General features: G+C 38.7%; 1 pseudogene; it reads right to left on the minus strand.

Moving 5' to 3' along the window:
* Positions 1 to 12,155: 12,155 nt before the first annotated feature.
* LOC117713505 (circadian-associated transcriptional repressor pseudogene) lies at positions 12,156 to 13,737 on the minus strand (annotated as a pseudogene).
* Positions 13,738 to 15,760: the final 2,023 nt, after the last annotated feature.

The following is a 15,760-nucleotide window of genomic DNA, read 5'->3' on the forward strand; positions in this document are numbered from 1 at the left end:
CATTGCTTACCATCATAATTAAGAAAAAGCTACTTTTGTTTCTCTCATGATGACTATAAATTTACCTATCACTCCGTTGTCAGTCGCTCAATCATTTAATGTAAAGCAAATATTGTGGTTGGGAAATATTTTACAACATAGCGATGAGGATGGCTGATGCGTAGCTTTCTCTGTTTTCATAGGTAAACACTCTCATTGGAAAGAATTTAAGCTTACCAGGTTGACAGTGATTAGCTGGAAGTTACGACTATTTTAGGATATGTGTTCCCATCTAAATCCAAGATTAGAGCTCACCAAGCAAGCGGTTCATTGTGTAATCCTCTGTCTGCCAGTGATTAATTAGAAGGGTTTCTTCACAGTTCCCCATTTAGCTTTTACTCAAGATCTATGCTTTGGTGTAGTGAAGTGCTTTCACACTTTATATAAATTTAAAAAATTCTTACCTTTCACTTTCTGCCTGGGCAGGACCTCAAGGAAAGCCACAAATCAGTGATGGGGACTGTCTTTTCCTAGCTCTCTTCTATGAATCCTAACAAGCTTGCAAATGTACATGAACTCCTATATCTCTTTGTCAAAATTCCCTATGTTCATCTATGCTCCAGGATTTCCTCTTAAATCACACTTAGACTCTTGCCTACTCAAACTGAAAGGATTGCCACAGGAGCTACAATGTTCCAAACAAGTTTTTACTTACTTGGTAAATCTCTAGAATTGCTACCAGTTATCCATTGGATCATGAGGCAAATAAAATAACTAAGAAGTAGAGAAATTAGTTCACGATCAAAAACGGCTATAAAATAGAGTAAAAATGAAATAAATCATTGGCATTATTTATTTCATCTCTCACGTATTTCGAGAGGAATTCACATCACACGTTTGTAGGCCCTTTTGCTGTGATTTTTATAATCTCCAAATGGTCCTATTGTGATCTGAGAACCCAACAGTTCAGTAGCCATTTGCATCTCACTTCTTTTTTGGCACAACCATTTAATTTTCATTTTTAAATTATAAGGTTTTAGTAAATAAGAGTAATGTATATTAGTGAGTGACTGATTTTGCTTATGTTGTTGGTGATGCCAGTTTTAAAACTATGAAGAATGTAAAAGTTTATAATAACAGAATTGCTTCACAACTTTGCCAGAGTCCACTTTGTTAGACACCATTGTGCATTTAGAGGTAATAACATTGTAGACGGCTATGCATATACTATAGAGTGGAAGCTTAGAAACAATTAGAAAGTAAAGGACACTGCTCAAATTCTTGTCCTTTTGTTTCCCATTGTGATCTAAAGCATAGGTTCAGAAAAACATGAGCGCCCCTATTTGAAAACTGCTCTCATCAATTTTCCATTTTTAGTTTCTATTTTTTATTATTTTTTGAGATTTAATGTAATTACATCATTTCCCCATTTCCTTTCCTTAGTCCGAATTCTCTTATGTAAACCCTTCTGGTTTGATTTGTGTTGAGATATATATATATATATATATATATATATATATATATATATATATATATATGCATGCAAAATGCACAAAATGTTAGATCCTACTCTCAAAGTATGACCTCCTGAATAAATGTTAGCATGACATATATGTAGGTCTTACTCTTAGCCCATAAATCATGTGCAGGTTATCAGTTTTCCTACTTGGAAGCTATCAGGTGTATGTGTGGTTTGTTGAGATACATTATTGCTATGTGCCTCAGACTGACTCTGTCCATGTAGAAATCCTCCTGACTCTGTTTTAATAAATTATAACGCCTTAAATATGTCCCATCACACACATCAATTGTTAGTCATTCCAATACTTATGTTGTATTCTATTGCTTAATTTGCATGTTTCAAACATTATATTATGTTGGAAGTATTTTATATCCTTATCTTTTCCTCTTTAGAAGAAATCTCTCTTTTCTTCTATTTAATAGGATAAAGGAGAATTTCTCTTCTGTTTTCAGATGTTACTTCATTTTTTTTAGTCATCTAAAAAATTAAATTGCTTTTGTTTGTTGGGACATAAAAGACTTTAAATAATTTCAGTACAAATCTTATGATACGTATGTTCTGTAATATGTAATCTGAGTCGAGATCTTGTTTAAGCATCATGTGACTTGTTTTTCATATAGCAAAAATTTAAATCTTAACACCTTCTAACATTGTAATTTGGGATTTTATTTAATCATTTACAAATTATTATTATTATTATTATTATTATTATTATTATTATTTTACATTCTGATCACAATTTCCTTTTCCTCTTCTTCTCTCTTCCACCTCTCCTCTACTACTACCCATTCATTTCTCCTCAGTTTCTAATAAGAAAAGGGTAGGCCTCCCATGGTTATCAACCAACCATCAAGTTGCAGTAAGATAAAGTACCTCCCCTTGTATTAAGGCTGGACAAGGCAACCCAGTGTGAAGAAAAGGGTCTCAAAAGCAGACAAAAATGGCAGAGACAGCTCCTGATCCCATTGTTAGGACTCCAACAAGAACATCCAGCAACAAAACCGTAACATACATGCAGAGAACCTAGGTCAGTCTCATGCAGGCTCCTTGGGTGTCAGTTCAGTCTCTGTGAACACCTATGATCCCGGGTTAGTTGATTCTGTGGGCTTTCTTGTGGTGTTCTTGACCTCTCTGGCTCCTACACTCCTTCTTCTCCCTCTTTAGTAGGATTCCCCAAGCTCTGCCTAATGTTTGACTGTGGGTCTCTACTGTTTCCATCAGTTGCTGGATGAAGCCTTTTTGATGACAACTGGGCTAGGCACCAAACTTAGAGTATAACAGAATATCATTAGGAATCATTTTATCAACTTTTCTCTTTTTGCCAGGCATATTTGGTTGTAGTCTAGGTCTCTGGGCTATTAGCCTCTGGGTCCTGGCAATCCAGACAGTGTCAGGCAAGGGCTCTCTATCCTTGTGCCTCATGTTGGATCACTAGTTCGCCACTTCCACAATTTCTGCATCACCTTTACCCAAGTACATCCTGTAGACAAAATAAATTATAGGTCAAATGTTATGTGGCTGGCTTGGTGTCCCAGTTTCTCTACTGGAAGTCTTACCTGGCTACAGAAGATGGCCAGTTGAGGATATATATATCCTCAACTTGGATAGTAGAAAGGGTTTCTTCTTTCATTAGCTGAAGCTTAACATTTTAGGCATAACTCATTGGCATAGAGAACATTCCAGGAAGTTGAACCTGTAATTTGGCAGAGATTAAATGACATCCCTTAGGTAAAGCATAGGTTGAGCTCCCCGGATCAAGCTCAGAGGAAACCCCTCTAAGAAAATGGAGTCTTCCATTTTGCACCAAGCTTAGGAAAGCTGTCCAGACATGATAGACTAAAACCTTAGTTGTGAGTGCAACAAGGCTCCATATCTCCCATTGTTAGTAACTAGGGTCCCCTCGTAGTTTCCTGAGTGTTTCTATTGTGTTAGGTTTTTAGCTCATCCCCAAGATGTCCCCCAATTCCAGTTGCCTCTCTCAATATTCTCTCCCCAACCCATTCATCCTTTTCCTGGTGCTCTCACCTCATAAATCTCATTTCTATGGGACTCGGTTCTATTCTTTGTGGAGATAATAGAGCTAACCTAACTGCTGCCTATATGCCAGCCTTACCTCATAAATAAGAAGGAATTGTTTCCCATCTCACTCCCTTCCTTTTCCCTTTTACTTGTTTCTATATTAAATGTTTTTTCCTGTCTTTCATGGATCTCACTGTATTTTTCAGTGTTTTTGGTTTATTTTAATATCTAGTCCATTCTGCAAATGTTTTCCCTTAAAAGCCTCTGTCAAACCCAAATCCACAAAGAAGCCCTTTGTTCCTCAAATTGTAGAAACATTCTTCCAAGAATTTAAGTCTATTGCTGCTAAGCCTCTCAACTATATCCCTCTCCAAGCAGTTCTTCTAGTTAAGCAAAACATTGTTTTTCCGTGTGCACTCTCCATCACCATAAGCATGGCTGAATCCATCATCTTCTCTTATTCTCATTTGAGACAATTCACAAGGGTGGCTAAGATCTTCGTTCTTGCTTCCTCATCATTGAACTTGACCTTTCACCCAGACCTACATCCTCAGTGCCATTCTATGCCTTGCCTGTGGAGTATCTAACCCTAGTAAAATGGTGCCTTAGCATGTTTCCATTGGGATATAATGGTGTATGCATGGCCATGAAAAGTGCAAAAACACATGAAACAATTGCAGCAGCAAACTGTTCCTGAGTGCAGGAAAATCAAAAAACTAACAGCAGAATGTATGGGGTTGTTTGTTTTACAAACACCATGGCTTTGCCTCGTGTTCTTGCCAGCTTAAGGTTTACATTTTAGTAAGATTACACATTTGGCTAGGTGTTGTGGCAGAATTCTGTAATCCAAGCCCTCCATAGGGAAACATTGAGGATCAGGAGTTCAAGTTCAGTATTGGTTGATTATATGATAAATTCAAAGCTAGCCTGAGCTACATGGCACTGTGAGTCAAAAACTAAAAAAAATAAAAAAAATTACAACCACAAACCAAAATCTAAGCATAGAAAAGAAAAAACAAACAAAAAACCTCCCTTCCAAATAAAACCTGTCCATACTTATAATAATAACCAAAGAACAATCAACATAGTAAGAAATTGTTATACAGTGACTTTCTTTTTTTCCTTTTTTTATTTAATTTTAATTTATATTTTATTTACATTTAAGATGCCATCCCCTTTCCACATTTCCCCTCCCTAGAACACCCCTGTCCCATGCCCCCTTTCCTTTTTGCCTTTATACAATTTTTTTTAAATGTTAATCAAAGGATTTATAATTTTGGTAATGCTCAATCAGAAGCATAACCCAGTACCCAATCTAGATATAAAAAGTATCTTTGACTGGTGGAGACATGTGAACATCTGCCTCCATGCCCCCTCTCTTTTTCTCTCTCTCATCACCTAGCTTCTCCTCTCCTTCATCTTCTCTCCTTACTCCATCTCTTCCTCTCTGTACTCCTTCCCACTTAGCTCCTCCTACATTATCACTCTTCCTGTTAAAGTAAAACTTTTCTCTCAAAATACAATTAGAGCATACTTATTCCTAATTGTACCAATGAGGTACAAGATAGTCCAAATACACAGTCCATCATTTTGTTGACTAACCAGAACCTCTGTCATCTCTTCTAACTAAAACACTTACTTTTGATCCTGGCTTTTTTTTTTTTTTTTTTCCTTTTCTGGACAGTAATTTGTCTATATAGTGATTTTCTAACAGCTTAGGACAGCTCAACTTATTTTAATTTCAATTAAATATATTGTAATAGGACTGAAGAGATAGATCAGCAGTTAAACACTGGCTGCTCTTTCAGAGAACCTAGTTCAGTTCACAGCATTCACTTCAAGGGCCTTATAAATGTCTAACTCAATTTCATAGAATCCAATGCTCTCTTTTAGTTTCTACAGACACTGTAATCAGATGTTCATACACACAAACAGACAAACACATCTATACAAAATTAAAAACAAAATCATTAAAATGTTCTTTAGGGTCAGGAGCGATGGGTCATTGGTTAAAAGTACTGGATGCTCTTCCAGAAGACTTGGTTCAATTCCCAGAACCCACATGGCAGCTCACACCTGTCTGTCACTCCACTTCCAGAGCTTCTAACACCCTCATACAGAGGTATATTCAGTTAAAAGTTAAAGGTCCAAAAAAAAAAAAAAAAAAAAAAAAAAAAAAAAAAGACAAAAACAAAAAGAAGGAAAAAGAAAGAGAAAAAGAAAAGAAAATAAATAAATAAATCACATTCCAAATGAGTAAAAATTACATAATGTTAACATGATAATAACAGGCTAATTAATCATACTCAGTATAGTTGTTAGATGTTTTTAGATCTCACTGGTCACACCTTTTAATTTTCCTAATAATATTTGCATTATCCAATATGTGGGAATGTCTAATTATTTAATATGTTACAATGAGCTCAACAGTGAGTCACATTGGATCTACTGTCCCCCATGAAGACCCTAGATTAATTTGTGGTGGATTTCATCTGTGAAATAATGTTGTAAAGACACCTGAAATTGAGGTGTTCAAAACTTTTAACCAATTGGGAATAGGAGTCGTTGTATAAATATTTTATCCTTTACCAGGAATGCTCCATTCTGAGGCATAGGTGTGATGGAGTGACAAGTTACTCACAGAAGAGTAGCTGTGCATTCATTTGTACACATTAGTTGCCTTCTTTCTAAGCTTGGACATTATTCCTACCCCATTAATTGCCCTGTCAAATATCTTACTAAAAGCCTTTAGCTTTATTTACTCTGTGCATCTAAGGTAACTTGCACTATGCTAAGTGCTTCCATTTCAGGGCTATGGTTATTCCTCTGTAAGTCCTGCTCAAAGACTGTTATAGACTCAGAGAAGTATTACTGTGCTGTTCCTAATCACTTCTCCATCTCCCTCTCACACTCTGTGTTAGGATTCAATCACCTTGCTTTTGAAATGTTGAAAATTATAGACAGCCTATTATTAACTTGTTTATTTTGCTTTTTACTGTTAAAATCCTGTTTTGTAGTGGGCATTAATTGCATGCTTATCATAGCAATGTTTTTATTCTCTGTCTGATAATATGTTTGCTTACGCCCATCCTCTTCCTGCTGCTACATTATTTTCTGTGAAAGCACAAGTGTGTATGTGTGTTTTAATTTGCCTTTACCTTTCAAAGGTCGTGGTTTTTTTCTCATGTCTCTGTTGAAGTGGGTGGAATGCTGCACTAATTCTAACCAGCTAGTCTTCCCACCTCCAGCTAGTACCTCCCTTCAGGCCAAGACCTGAGGGAAAATGATTTAAAGAATTTATTATACTCAATTGCTATATAGATCATTAACAATGATTATGAGCATTGAAATGACTACAGGCAAACTATAGGACAATCGCCCACCATTTTAGATGCAGATGACAAAATGAAGTAGGTTTTGGATTATCTGAGCTGCTTAAATATTTCAAGTGACCATAAAGAAATATAAGTACCATCTAGTCCTTTCTTTCCAAAAGACTGTCACTTTTCTCTAGTCATACATGAGAAATTCAAAATGAAATGTGTACTGGCTGGTTTTGTGTCAACTTGACACAAGCTGGACTTATCCTCCATGAAACACCTCCATGAAATCCAGCTCTTAGGCATTTTCTCAATTAGTGATCAAGAAAGGAGGGCCTAGCTCTTTGTGGGTGGTGCCATCACTGGGATGGTAGTCTTGGGTTCTATAAGAAAGCAAGCTAGGGACGTCAAGAGAAACAACCCTATAAGTAACATCTCTCCATGGTCCATACAGCAGTTCCTGGTTCCTGACTTTCTTAAGTTCTAGTCCTGACTTCCTTTGATGATGAACAGCAATGTGGAAGCATAAGGTAAATAAACCCTTTCCTCCCCAACTTGCTTCTTGGTCATGATATTTTGTGCAGAAATAAAAACCCTGACTAATATAAACTGGTACTGGAAGTGACAGCCTGACCATGTTTTGGGGAGGACTGTGGAAGGACTGTGGAACTTTGAGCTAGAAGAGCCATTGGAATGTTAAGAGCTTTGTGGGATGTTCTGTAGAAGGTTGAACGATAATGTTGAGAACAGAGCAAATGATAGAGCGATAGATGATATATAGATCACAAATAATAGTAAATAAATGATTGTTTAATAGGTAGTAGATAAATGACAGATGAAATTTAATGACTGATTGATAGACCAATAAATAAAAAGTAAATCTAAATGAGCATGTGGATGTATTCAGAGATGTATGCATATTTTTATTCTTGACAATTTATTCTCATATGAAATGTTCAAATGTATAATAATATTCTCCATTTATCTTCTGAGGCAAGTGGAAAACAATAACAAAGATTAGCACCAAATCAGAAGTCTCTTGTTCAGTTCATACATAGCGATATTATACCTGAACCTGGTTCTATGCCATTTTATCACCAATGATAACAAATTTTACTTGATATCATTAAATTATTCACTTACCATTTTGTGCTTATTACTTTAAATCAGTCCTAGCAATAGTGATTTTTAGTAAGTTGCATCTCAAAATTTTACACACAGGTATGGGAAACCAAGAAAATATGAAGGAATGACTAATGATCAGATAAGGTCCTGAATAAATGTATATTGACAAGGACCAAGGCCTGGGACCAAACAGATATGCAAAGATCACCTCCAGGTAAGGCTCAGTAGCATGGCAAACTCTTCCCCTGCTCCATGTATAAATGTTTGCTAATGATTATCCAGTGCTTACAAAAATCAGCAACTGCAGCTTCCTCTTCCAGGTTGTCTGCTACACAAGAATGTTTCTTGACAGAAACCTCCAGAATCAGACAACCCCTCCTTCTCTTTCTGTATGTACAAAACTCACTGAGCTTTGTGTAATAGGAGAAACTCATAAAACCAAGGCCAGCTCCCTTGACTCCAGGTTTCCTGTAAGCATGTATGTATGTCTGTTATACATTCCTCATTTCCTCAGACAGTTTTCCTAAACCAAGCCATGCAGGCCATGACACACATAATGATTGTTGGGTTATAGTGTGCCAGTGGATCCTGTTGGGTTGATGTGTGAGTCCCATGCATGTCTTACCACTCAGCTAGGGCCTGTCCTGAGGACAGAGGCACAGGAATCTGACTGTGATCACTCCACTGTGGTGCCTATGTGAAGCCACAGGACTATGCTCCAGGGGGTGTGGGCGGTGAGGGAACAAAGTCTGAGGTCCTGTGGGGGCCAGAGCTCTTGGGTTGGAGGTCCCCAGGCCAAAAGGTAGCCAGGAACCAGTTGGTTCCCAGGCCCCTGGGCTCTCAGGTGCTGCTGAGAGGCCATGGAAGGGTTGAGACCAAAGTGGGGCTGATGGCCTGCAGCCAAAGGAGAAGCTTTGGCTGTGTCCCGGGGGGATGAGATTTTTCTCTTGGCTTGGTCACAGCTGGCTTGGCTTGCTTGCTTGGATTGTTGGACCTCTGTGGCTGAAAACATAGAGAGGTCATCTGTGGGCGATTAGGAGGCAGCTTGGTAGTTAAAAACCTTCTCCACAGTTTCCTACAGTGGGTCCCAAAGAAAAGAAATAGGCTATGGTCTTGAAGAATGAAAAATTATGAAAATCATTATATATATATATATATATATATATATATATATATATATATATATATTCTCCTTTAGGATTTCTTTAAAAGACATATAAAACTTCTTTCTGAGACGAGCCAAGAATGTAGATGGGCCAGTTCCAGATCCAGCTGACTACATGGAAAAGATAGATAAGTCATTTAGGTGGCAACCACAAATGACCCTGCAGGGCTGTGTCCAGAACAAGTGAGAAATAGTTAATCAGAAATAGTTGAGTAAATGACAGGGTATGGCACAGTGACATGGTAAAACTACATTTTTGAGAAGATTGAGTATACAGAGTGTTTATCACATGACCCTGAATCATTTAGGTTGGGTTCCTCTGTAATGTTCTGCTATTTTTATGTTATGTATCCTTGACAATCCCTCACTCCCACCCCACCCCCCTCCTCACTCCCCTGGTTTGTGGTTTTCCCCTTTAAAAAGCCCCCCAGCTTGCTGGTCTTTTGTCAAATTCGGCTTCTGCGTGAGCAAGCAATTTGACCGTTGGCCGGCCAACTCTCCCTAATAAACCTCTGCTGATTGCATCCAGGTACGGTGTCTTGGGATTTTTGGGTGGCCATGACATCCCGAGACTTGAGTAAGGGTCTCCCGAGTTTGGAGGGTCTTCAGTCTTAAGATATTTATTGTCATGGTGGAAAATGGATGAAGCTATACCTAGGCATTTTCAGGGTGGGCCTGAGGTTAAATACCTTTTGCAAGAAAGAGGGTCTGAGAAGGAATGTTTAGTTGACTACACCCCTCTAACCTTTAGGTATCTCATTAATATGGAGATCTGTCTTAAGGTTCTGTGGCCTGTCACACCCTCTACCTGTGGAGAGGCTAGGGGGATTGTTCTATGTGCTTGAAAGGCTCATATTGATGGAGGTCTGTGGGGTGGTGGGCTGTGAGAAGCAGCTGGCTTCTTGGTCAAGCATGAGCTTGGAACCCTGGAACCTTACTGGATGGCAGGAGTTCAGCTCTGCTCCCAGGTCCTGGTTCCTTTCATTTAGCTTCAGGTCTCCAACAACCACTCCTACAGAGAGGTCTATGGCCAAGAGTCCTGAAGAACAGGCCTCAGGCCCTAGAGAGATTTACATACCAATGAGGTACCTGAGGGCCAGAGGGTGGAGCCAATTAAACATTCTTCCCCAGCCCCTCCCCTCTCTCTCTCCCTATTTAACTCAGGTCTGCGATGGGTTTTGGGGGGGCGGGTACATCCAGATCCATCCACCATCTGCCATGACATTAAAGCTTGTAAAAACCCAAGGACTTTCTCGTGTCATTGGGGCTGTGCCATGAGGAACCATGGAGAGGCATTTAGTGAGCCACAGCAGCCATGCCTAACTTCCCCATGGGGGAATCCAAAGCGTTCCCAGCCAACTACCCACAGCCTGGAGTGAGAAACCCTGCTTCTCTAGCAGCCCAGATTCAGACAACCCCTCCTTCTCTTTCTGTACATACTAAACTCACTGAGCTTTATGTAACAGGAGAAACTCATAAAACCAAGGCCAGCTCCCTTGACTCCTGGTTTTCTGTAAGCATGTATATCTGTCTGTTCTACATTCCTCATTTCCTCAGAAGTTTTCCAGAACCAAGCCATGCAGGCCATAACATACATACTGATTGTTGTTTTGTAGTGTGCCAGTGGGTCCTGGTTGGGTTGATGTGTGAGTCCCACGCGTGTCTTACCTACCTCAGTTGGTAGAGCATGAGACTCTTAATCTCAGGGTCTTGAGTTTGTGCCCCCATATTAGGCACCAGTTGTAGGTAATGGGCTGCTGATCATATTCACTGACTAGTGAGCAAAACAATAAGACTGACAGTCCAAGTTCCTTTAATGTTCTAAGATGCGGTCTTACCTTCCTGAAGTGACCTTTCACTTGTTTTCAATCCTAAAAGTGCTTGGTGGTATGGCGCAATTTTTGACAAAATGTCACTTATAAGTAGAAAATTTATATTTGAATGAGGAGTTTGCAAAACACAGAAAACAATTTGTTTTGCATTAGTAACTAAGCATGTTCTATGCACTGAACCCTCTCCCCCAGGAATGGGATATGTTACTAATAACGTACCCCAAGCAGAGAAACTCTAACTGTAAAATGTTTTATGTTTCCAAGAAAATCATCAGCTTTGAATGCAAAGAGATTTTTTCAAGCAGTGAGCCAGAGAAGATGATTTTACATCAGGAAGATCTTCGAATTATTCCTTGCAACTGTTTGTCTTTCATGCCCAACTAGACCTGATCATGAGATTTATTTAAACACATTTATAACTATAGAGTAATAATTCAGGATCACAAAAATTGATACTCTTTGAAAAATTTGTTGTCATTGACAATAGAATTGCTTTTGAGGACAGACACACCTGGGTGGCATCTCTTATAATGCTGAATGAGTTCCTTCTAGGTGTATCATAAAGCTTGAGGATTAAAACATTACAAGCGCTGAGAAACACTGGCTCTAAATTACCTCAGGCTTACATTGTGCTCAATAAAACCCTCTTTCTGATTCTATCCACATTTCTAGAAAGGCAGATGATCGCCACTCTCTGCCATTATACTTCTCTGTCTTCTGCCAACTCAAATGATTAGAGGCAATTCTGAAACATTTTGTACTATTGTTCCAATAGGTATGAGAATAAATTTATAAATGTATTATGAAAATCAGGTTCACATTCTCAAAACCAGTTTTAATGGAGGAATCAAAGACCTTGTTTCTCCTTATTTATAGGAAAAGTTTGGGAATTTGAACAACTGAAAAGTTTGTATGTCACTCCTCACTTGAGACTAATACCTCTCTCTCCCTCCCCCACCCCCCCGTATTTGTGTGTGTGTGTGTGTGTGTGTGTGTGTGTGTGTTGGGAAGGTGTGTGCATACATTTGCTGAGATAAGTGGAAAACATTGGTTTTCTTTCTTTTAAAGTAAAAAAAAAGTCTTGAATCAGGAAGAATTTATTTTTCTTCACCACAAATAAATTAAAACTAAAAAAAGACAATAAACATATATTTATACAAACTGGAAATCAGAGGACAGTTGCAGAGCCTGGGTTAGGGCTGAGGATCAGGAGCAACTGGAGGATGGCTAAGCATCTGTGGTTCTGGGTATCCTTTAGTCATCTCTCTGTGGTAGGTAGGATAGGTGGACAAGAATGCAACTCCAGACTGATGGCAGTGTTACTGGCAAACTGTGGCAACGAGGCTCCTCTCCAGACAGTTTCTTCAGATCACCAGGGATGACAGGAGACAGTGTAGTTGGTGGGATTGGAGTGCCTGTGAAAGAATGGGTGAAGGGATATCCTCCTTTCTGAAGGACAAGGGTGATGCCAATGCTGATTCCAGTACCTATAGGACTGTGGCCAGAGGTAGAGCCTTGGGAACTGAGGGGCGATTTACAAATTGGATGGCTATGAATCCAGATGTGGTTCATAGCTGGCCCTACTGTGAGATGCCAAGTCTGCTTTGGTTTCAAAACTAAATGTCCCAGCTGTGTTTGGCCCATCCTTTCTAAGTGAGGTGCAGGAGAAGAAGCACCTGAATCACTGTGGTGGCTAGGAAAGTGCTTGCTTATCTGATGCTTGCTACCTCCTGACGATGATCTCTGGGCAGCTATATGAGGAAAACCAAGTTTATCATTTCTTCCACCTGCAGCAAGCTTCCTAGATTACACTCACCCATCTGAGGCTTCTGTAAAACACCCACTATACTCTGGATCCGGTCCAGGGCCACACTGTGTTGGAAGCTACTTGGTCCTCTGTCAAAGCGACCCATTTTTAGTCTGTTCAGTAGTTCTGTGAAGAGCCGTGAGAACCCTTGGAGTTCTTTACACTTTTGAGGGAAGAGCAGGTCTCCCTCTGTAGTACATCCCTCTGTGTTTAGACTTGTATCCACTTCACTATCTCTTGATCTTTTGACTTCAGATCCTTGTTGTTCCAGATGAGATGCTGTTTGTTGGTTAATAGAAACCCAGGAACGATGTCTGCAATGGATAAGGCCTGGACTGAGCTTGGAACCTCTTCTCTGCTCCACAGTGTCTGATCTGAGCTTATGGGTGGCCCTGCCCTCCCTTTCAGTATCAGAGGGAAGCTAAAGTCACCGTTCACAGGGGATGTGGAAAATGACGGGAAGAAAGAGGAGAAAGAATAAGAAGAAACCCTAGATGAAGAACCCATAGATCTAGAAGGGGAAGGGGGTTGTGGGGGGACACTGAAGAGCAGCCCTGGTATTAGCAAAGATCAGAACCTGGGTCTGTCGGCTTGCATCAGTTTGTGGACATTGGTTTTCTTGCCTGATAACTGCCTTGCTTTCTTCCCTTGGGGCAGGTCTTCCTCTGAACTTTGATTTAGACTAGGGTTCACTAATCCTCCTTTCTTCAACACACACAACGGTGTTAAAACACATGCATCACCATGACCAACTTTTTATACGGGTTCCAGTATCCAGACTTGGATCCTTATGCACAAAAAGTACCCTTAGCCACTGAGACATTTCACCATCCACAGTCCCACAGTGCCCTCCCTTCAGTGATAGAGCAATACCTGACTAGGGTCCATATTAGTTAGTATTCACAACAAGGAGTAAGGCTCATAAGAAGTGGAAAACTGGGGCTGGAAAGATGGCTCAGTGGTTAAGAGCACTAATTGTTCTTCCACAGATCTTAAGTTCAAATCCCAGTAACCACATGGTGGCTCACAACCATCTGTAATGGGATTGGATGCCTTCTGGTTTGTCTGAGGACAGTTATAGTGTACTCATATAAATAAATAAATCTTAAAAAATAATTAATGGGAAACTATCAATTCTGTCTGTCTGTCTGTCTATCTATCTTATGTTACTATTGCTAAAAAAAACTCCCTCCTTTCCATTCAATTTTCCTTTTCCATTGTACATAGAGAGAAAATACATCTCATCAGCCTGCTTTCCATTCTTTCTGATTCCACCTCAATCAGATTAATTTTCCCTCTTCATTAGCTAGCATGCTTTGTCTTGAGTTATCATTTTTTTCTTTTTTTCTTTAAATATTGACTTTGGCCTTTGGTCCTCACTTTTCATAGCTTCTCCACTATGTTTGGATTTTATAACTGCTCTTCTTGGAGTAGCTCTCAAGGCATTATGCTGCCTGGTATTTCCTATATGAATGCTTATTATTTTATATTATATATATATATACATTTATATATATGTATATATATACATCATATTCATAGATAGATGTAGATATAGACACACTGAAAGATATTGTACTTATATATACTGTGATTCTTTTTCTTGATTATGTCTGGAATGAATTACAATCCAGAAATGAAGGGCACACCTGTGAGGTTGTTTGTTTGTTTTTCTTAGTGTGAAGTGGATGAATCTATTTGTAGTCCAGAGCTCTTTGGTAGGAAGATGCACACCTTTGATCAGACACTTGGGGCAGAAAGACACACCTTTAAACTGGACCATACCTTCTGCTGGAAGTCTAGATAAAGACAAGGAACGTTTTTATTTTTGCCTGCTTGCTCTTGTCTTTCTAGCACATCTATTCCTTCATTGTCATTAAAACCTACCTACTTCTTTGGGATTCCAGCATATAATAAAGACCAGCTGAGACATCCAGCCTTGTGGATTGAGCAAATACTGGATTCTTGAAATTTCTGTTCACAGCCAGCGATTGTTAGATTAGCTAGGCTTTAAGTCATCCCAATAAATTATATATATATATATATGTGTGTGTGTGTGTGTGTGTGTGTGTGTGTGTGTTATCTTGCTGAAAGAGATTCATTCTATGTTATGCTACTCTAGATAACCCTGACTAGTACACAAACCTACTTCATTTTAAATGGAGGCAAAGACACTTAGCCAAAAGTTCATTGCTTAGAGCAGTTATAAATATGCTAAACCTAAATAAGTTACAATTGCTATAATAGGACTCTGGTTTTGGATCTAGCATTTAATCAATCAGGATCTACTGTTACAATCCCCTAAGTAGAGTAATTCCCTCTAATATGTTTATGACACTTTGTCATGTCCTATCAGATAATACAAAAATGAAAAGGCTAAATATTGTACATATTTCTTTTGATATAATATTTATTCTTAAATAAATATATTCAATAACATTTTAATGAAAATGAGTACTGATATACTGAGATTATCATGTGAAGATTTTTCCAAAATGTGTGAAATAACAAAGGTATCAGAGTACCTAATTATCTGGATCACTCTAGATATATCAGAAATAGAAGATCTACCTATTGGGCTCTGTGTATTAGAATCATCAAGTACATAGAGCACTGTTTTGCTTTGATTTTAAATAATAGTCCCAGAAACAAGAATGTTGTGTTCCTTGTTTTTATTTCAGATAATAAAGGTTCGAAATACTCACAAATTCCCTTTCTAAATAAAGAAACTAACTAAATAAACAAACTTTCTGCTACAAATTTGACCAGAATGGAAATTTAAGTGTTTGATTTTCTAAACAGAAAGAAGGGATGACTAAAGAGCAAACAGTAGAATAGGAGGGACATGGGGTAGGAGGGTATGAGAAATGCCAGAGAAAGAATCACAGAATTTGTTACAGCGCTGTAAAATTAATGGACAGTTTGTTTTCTTTTTTCGGAGTGAAATGGTGAGAAACATGAACGACCCTTACACTTTGGGTAATAGTGTCT

This window comes from Arvicanthis niloticus, chromosome 8, assembly GCF_011762505.2.
Source record: "Arvicanthis niloticus isolate mArvNil1 chromosome 8, mArvNil1.pat.X, whole genome shotgun sequence".
NCBI classification, from domain to species: domain Eukaryota; kingdom Metazoa; phylum Chordata; class Mammalia; order Rodentia; family Muridae; genus Arvicanthis; species Arvicanthis niloticus.